Genomic DNA, 6,216 nt, shown 5'->3' on the forward strand with positions numbered 1-6,216 from the left:
CAGGTGGGTCTCGAACCCGCAGGCTCAAGCAATCCACTCACCTCAGCCTCCCAAAGCGTGGGATTACAGGCTGAGCCACTGAGCCCGGCATAATAAATCTTGATACCTGGTAAGAGAAGTCTCCCCATCATGTCCTTTAAGAGCTCTTTGACTATCTTCGAAGATTATACATGCATATAATTTTGGAATTATCATGTCAAATTCTAGAGGAAAAAAACTTTTTGGAATTTGTATTAAAATTGTGTTAATTTGGGCCAGCACAGGGGCTCATACCTGTAATCCCAGTACTTTGGGAGGCAGGGGAGAGGATTGCCTGAGCCCAGGAATTTGAGACCAGCCTAGGCAACTTGGCAAGACCTCATCTCTACAGTAAATCAAAATTTAGCCAGGTGTGGTGGCATGTGCCTGTAGTTCCAGCTACATGAGAGGCTAGATGAAAGGATCTTGTGAGCCTACCAGGCTGAGGCTGTATTGGGCGTGAATGGGTTCCTACACTCTAGCCTGGGTGACAGAATGCGACTAAGACGCAAAAAAAAAGAAAAGTAGCTAGTCATGGTGGTGTGTGTCTGAAGTGGAATGATTGCCTGAGCCCAGGAGGTAAGCCATGATAGTGCCACTGCACTTCAGTCTGTAACTACAGAGACCTCTGACTCAAAAAACAAGAACAACAACAAGGAAATAAGTTCTAACATTCAGTAAATGTACTGACACTGGCACCCTCACTTGGTCTGTATGTCTGACCTATGTTTGAGGGCCAATGTCAGATGAGATAGCAGAGACTCCTCAAGGAAAGGGGCCCACACCTCAGAGGAGGGGGCAGTAGGGCCCTTTCCCCTTTCAGCATTCTTACCCCATTCTGCAGTGCATTTCGTGTGTAGTGGATAATGTCAGACTAACCAAACATGAAGATCATGTTACTAGGTTTTCCTACAATGCAGACAAATGGCTTCAAGACATTCCTGCAAAGACATGGCAAATTCCAATTAATGTTAAAATTACCAATACAGCAAACAAGTAGAAAAAAGAAAAGCTGACAGGTCTCTTTCTTCTGGTATGAATTCTGGTCCTTGTTAGCCATGTAAGAAATGTAATAAATTTTTAGAAAAAATGCTGTATCAAAAAGACACTTTAAGCCGGGCACGGTGGCTCACGACTATAATCCCAGCACTTTGGGAGGCCAAGGTGAAAGGATTGCCTGAGCCCATGGGTTCGAGACCAGCCTGGACAACTTGGTGAGACCTCATCTCTTCAATAAATCAAAAAATTAACTGGGCGTGGTGGCGCACGCCTGTAGTTCCATCTACTTGGAAGGCTGAGGTGGAAGGATCACCTGAGCCCAGCAGGTCAAGGCTGTGGTGGCCAGGAGCATGCCACTGCCCTCCAACCTGGGCGACAGAGTGAGATCCCAACTCAAAAAAAAAAAAAAAGACATTTTGAAATATGAATTTACCCTGCCCAGAGCCACGCCTCTGCCAAGATGTGGTGTATGCTGAGCCACTGCCCCCCACGGCTGCTACTGTGTCCTGGGCCTTAGCTTCCCGCTGCTGACCCACCGGCTACTTCTCCTCCACCCTTCCCTCATGAAGCCACTTGTCGTGTCCTCCCGGTGCCAAGGGGATGCAGTGCACCCGCATAATCAAGAAATGTGGCTACATACACCTTTCTGCAGGAGAACTTTGTGATGAAAGGAAGAAGCCAGATTCACAGTATGGTGAGCTCACTGAAAAGTGCATTACAGCCGGGCTTGGTGGCTCAGCCTGTAATCCCTCACCTGGGGAGGCTGAGGCGAGTAGATTGCCTGAGCCTTGCGGGTTCGAGACCCGCCTGGGCAACTTGGGGAGACCTCATCTCTACAATAAAATCAAAAATTAGCTGGGCATGGTAGTGTGCGCCTGTAGTTCCAGCTACTCGGAAGGCTGAGGTGGAAGGATCACCGGAGCCCAGGAGGTCGAGGCTGTGGTGGCCGGGAGCAGCCACTGCACTCCAGTCTGGGCGACAGAATGAGACTCCAACTCAAAAAAAAAAAAAAAAGTGCATTACAGAAGGAAAGATCGTGACAGTTGAGATAATCATCAGTTTATTAAAGAGAAAAATAGATCAGACAATGGCTGTCAATGCTCAGAAGAATAAATTCTTGATTGATGGGCTTCCGATAAATCAAGGCAGCCTTCAAGGATGGAACAAGACCATGGATGGGAAGGCAGATGTATCTTTTGTTCTGTTTTTTTATTGTAATAATGAACGATGTATTGAACGATGTCTTGAGAGGGGAAAGAGTAGCAGTAGGAGTGATAACAAGGGAGAGAACTTGGAAAAGATAATTCAGACCTATCTTCAGTCAACAAAGTCAGTAAATGACTTATATGAAGAAATGGGAAAAGTCAAGAAAATAGATGCTTCTAAATCTATTGATGAAGTTTTTGATGAAGTTGTGAAGATTTTTGACCAGGAAGGCCAATTCTAAGCCTGAAAACATCCTTGAAATCATGCTTGAGTATTGCTGTGATAGTTGCTATCACAACCTCTTTTAAGACATTCTGAATCTTTCATAACTACATCTCAATTAATGGCTGGAAAGTATATAGTAAGACAAATTAAAATTTTTATTTTTATGTCACAGGAATAGACAGTAGAGTCCGGTTTAGCTTTATCTTAGTTTTGGTGCTCACAAAACAAAACAAAGAAGGATGTCAGCTAGTTTTTTGTCGTTATTCAAAATGAATATCTCTTTCATAGTTTGTGCTTTTACTTTTTTTTTTTGAATTGAAGTCTCACTCTGTTGCCCCTACTGGAGCGCAGTGGCACTCTTCTGGCCACCGCAGCCTCGACCTGCTGGGCTCCGGCGATCCTTCCGCCTCAGCCTTCCATGTCGCTGGAACTACAGGCACACACTACCACGCCCAGCTCATTTTAAAAAATTTATTGTAGAGATGAGGTCTTGCCAAGTTGCCTGGATGGGTCTTGAACATGCAGGCTCAGGCAATCAATCCACTTGTCTCGGCCTCTCAGAGTGCTGAAATTATAGGCTGAGCCACCAAGCCCGGACTGTAGTTTGTGCTTTCTAAGAGCAACACTTTTCATTATGCGCGTCTATCCCTTTAGTAATTACAACATGTTAGGGTTTAGGGATATCTACTTCACCTTTTTCTTGCAGGTTTTAAATTTCCAACCTTAAGTGAATTTGTGGACCAAATTCCAAAGGAACATCTTGTGTTTCAATTCCTATATAATGTGTTTGGTAAACAAATTGATAACATGGATTCCTAACAGCGAATTTACCAAATAACTGACAATTTCCTATAGAAAGGAAATTTAGGCCTTCTTTACTACAACTTGTACAAAGTTGTATGACAGGGCGTATTCTTTGCTTCCAAAGTTTGCATTGGGGTCACTCAGGGATCAGAGCCTGGCAGAATTGTCAGCTTTATTCTGACATAATCTGAAGGTATAGGGCAAGTATCACATAAATGCTATGTTCCAGCCGGGCTCGGTGGCTCAGCCTGTAATCCCGCGCCTTTGAGAGGCTGAGGTGAGTGGATTGCCTGAGCCCGCCGGTTCGAGACCCACCTGGGCAACTTGGCGAGACCTCATCTCTACAATAAATCAAAAAATTAACCGGGTCTTGTGGCACGCACCTGTAGTTCCAGCTACTTGGAAGGCTGAGGTGGAAGGATCACCGGAGCCCAGCAGGTTGAGGCTGCGGTGGCCGGAAACAGCCACTGCACTCCAGTCTGGGTGACAGAGTGAGACTCCAACTCAAAAAAAAAAAAAATGCTATGTTCCTTATACTTTATTATATAATGTTATTCATGATTCAACTGGTCTTAAAATTCCTAGCAGTGGAACTTGGAAATGCATGTGGTTAAATTTATGCTAAAATTATTCAGTCAAGCCGGGCTCGGTGGCTCAGCCTGTAATCCCGCGCCTTTGAGAGGCTGAGGTGAGTGGATTGCCTGAGCCCGCCGGTTCGAGACCCACCTGGGCAACTTGGCGAGACCTCATCTCTACAATAAATCAAAAAATTAACCGGGTCTTGTGGCACGCACCTGTAGTTCCAGCTACTTGGAAGGCTGAGGTGGAAGGATCACCGGAGCCCAGCAGGTTGAGGCTGCGGTGGCCGGAAACAGCCACTGCACTCCAGTCTGGGTGACAGAGTGAGACTCCAACTCAAAAAAAAAAAAAATGCTATGTTCCTTATACTTTATTATATAATGTTATTCATGATTCAACTGGTCTTAAAATTCCTAGCAGTGGAACTTGGAAATGCATGTGGTTAAATTTATGCTAAAATTATTCAGTCAAGCCGGGCTCGGTGGCTCAGCCTGTAATCCCGCGCCTTTGAGAGGCTGAGGTGAGTGGATTGCCTGAGCCCGCCGGTTCGAGACCCACCTGGGCAACTTGGCGAGACCTCATCTCTACAATAAATCAAAAAATTAACCGGGTCTTGTGGCACGCACCTGTAGTTCCAGCTACTTGGAAGGCTGAGGTGGAAGGATCACCGGAGCCCAGCAGGTTGAGGCTGCGGTGGCCGGAAACAGCCACTGCACTCCAGTCTGGGTGACAGAGTGAGACTCCAACTCAAAAAAAAAAAAAATGCTATGTTCCTTATACTTTATTATATAATGTTATTCATGATTCAACTGGTCTTAAAATTCCTAGCAGTGGAACTTGGAAATGCATGTGGTTAAATTTATGCTAAAATTATTCAGTCAAGCCGGGCTCGGTGGCTCAGCCTGTAATCCCGCGCCTTTGAGAGGCTGAGGTGAGTGGATTGCCTGAGCCCGCCGGTTCGAGACCCACCTGGGCAACTTGGCGAGACCTCATCTCTACAATAAATCAAAAAATTAACCGGGTCTTGTGGCACGCACCTGTAGTTCCAGCTACTTGGAAGGCTGAGGTGGAAGGATCACCGGAGCCCAGCAGGTTGAGGCTGCGGTGGCCGGAAACAGCCACTGCACTCCAGTCTGGGTGACTGAGTGAGACTCCAATTCCAAAAAAAAAAAAAAAAAATTATTCAGTCAACATTTTAGTAACACTTAAAAGTTGTTGTTTGTTTTCTAGACTAAATATAGGGTTAGGATAAGTTAGAAGCAGCAATCTAATGGTTAAATTTTCTACTTGTGCTTTATTTTCTTGAATGCCTTTTTCATAGTTATTTGTTTAAGATCTGAAAAGTACTGCACTTTGATCAGAAGAATAATAAATATGCCGGGTGCCATGGCTCACGACTATAATCCCAATACTTTGGGAGGCAGAAGAAATAGGATTGCCTGAATCCAGGGATTCAAGACAAGCCTGGGCAATATGGCAAGACCTCATCTCTACCACAAATCAAAAAAATTAGCCGGGCTTGGTGGCATACGCTTGTAGTTCCAGCTACTTGGAAGGCTGAGGCAGAAGGATCACCTGAGCCCAGTAGGCCGAGGCTGCAGTGGCCATAAATGTGCCATGGCACTCCATCCTGGACAATAGAGTGAGACTCTGACTAAAAATAATAGTAGTAGCCTGGCTCAGTGGCTCAGCCTGTAATCCCAGCGCTTTGGGAGGCTGAAGTGAGTGGATTGCCTGAACCCACTGGTTCGAGACCCGCCCGGGCAACTTGGCAAGACCTCATCTCTACAATAAATCAAAAAATTACCCAGGCATGGTAGCACGCACCTGTAGTTCCAGCTACTTGGAAGGCTGCGGCGCAAGGATCGCTGGTGCCCAGCAGGCGAGGCTGTGGTGACCGGGAGTGGCCACTGCACTCCAGACTGGGCGAGAGTGAGACTCCAACTCAAAAAAAAAGTAGTGGTAGTAATAATAATAATAATAAAATATGTATCTTTTTTTTTTTAGCTGGAATCTCACTCCTTTGCCCAGGCTGGGGTGCAGTGGCCACTCCAGCGTCAACCTTCTGGACTCCAGCAATCCTTCTGCCTCAGCCTTCCAAGTCGCGGTGTAAAAGGGAAAAGAAGCAGCCTCTGCCCCTGGGATTGTAAGGGGGGGATAAAAGAAATGGCTTCAGCCTTGAAACAGGCGTTACTCCCTTCATGGAGGTTTTTCTTTGAAGGATTCTCCTCTGTAAACATTGCAAGATAAATTGTATCTTTACCCACTACACCAGTCTAATTAGCACATCTGCTTCTGTAAACTCGCTAGCTTGCTGATGTCAGCAGAATATTGCGATAAGAGCTCTGGAAAATGTCCAACTCTAACTTTAGCTAACCAAGATGT

At 45.7% G+C, this 6,216-nt stretch overlaps 1 pseudogene; it reads left to right on the forward strand.

The window, feature by feature from the left end:
* The first annotated feature begins 1,486 nt into the window (after positions 1-1,486).
* LOC103270087 lies at positions 1,487-2,737 on the forward strand (annotated as a pseudogene).
* Positions 2,738-6,216: the final 3,479 nt, after the last annotated feature.

Source organism: Carlito syrichta, unplaced genomic scaffold (genome assembly GCF_000164805.1).
Source record: "Carlito syrichta isolate Samal-C Ts95f unplaced genomic scaffold, Tarsius_syrichta-2.0.1 Scaffold309724, whole genome shotgun sequence".
NCBI lineage: Eukaryota > Metazoa > Chordata > Mammalia > Primates > Tarsiidae > Carlito > Carlito syrichta.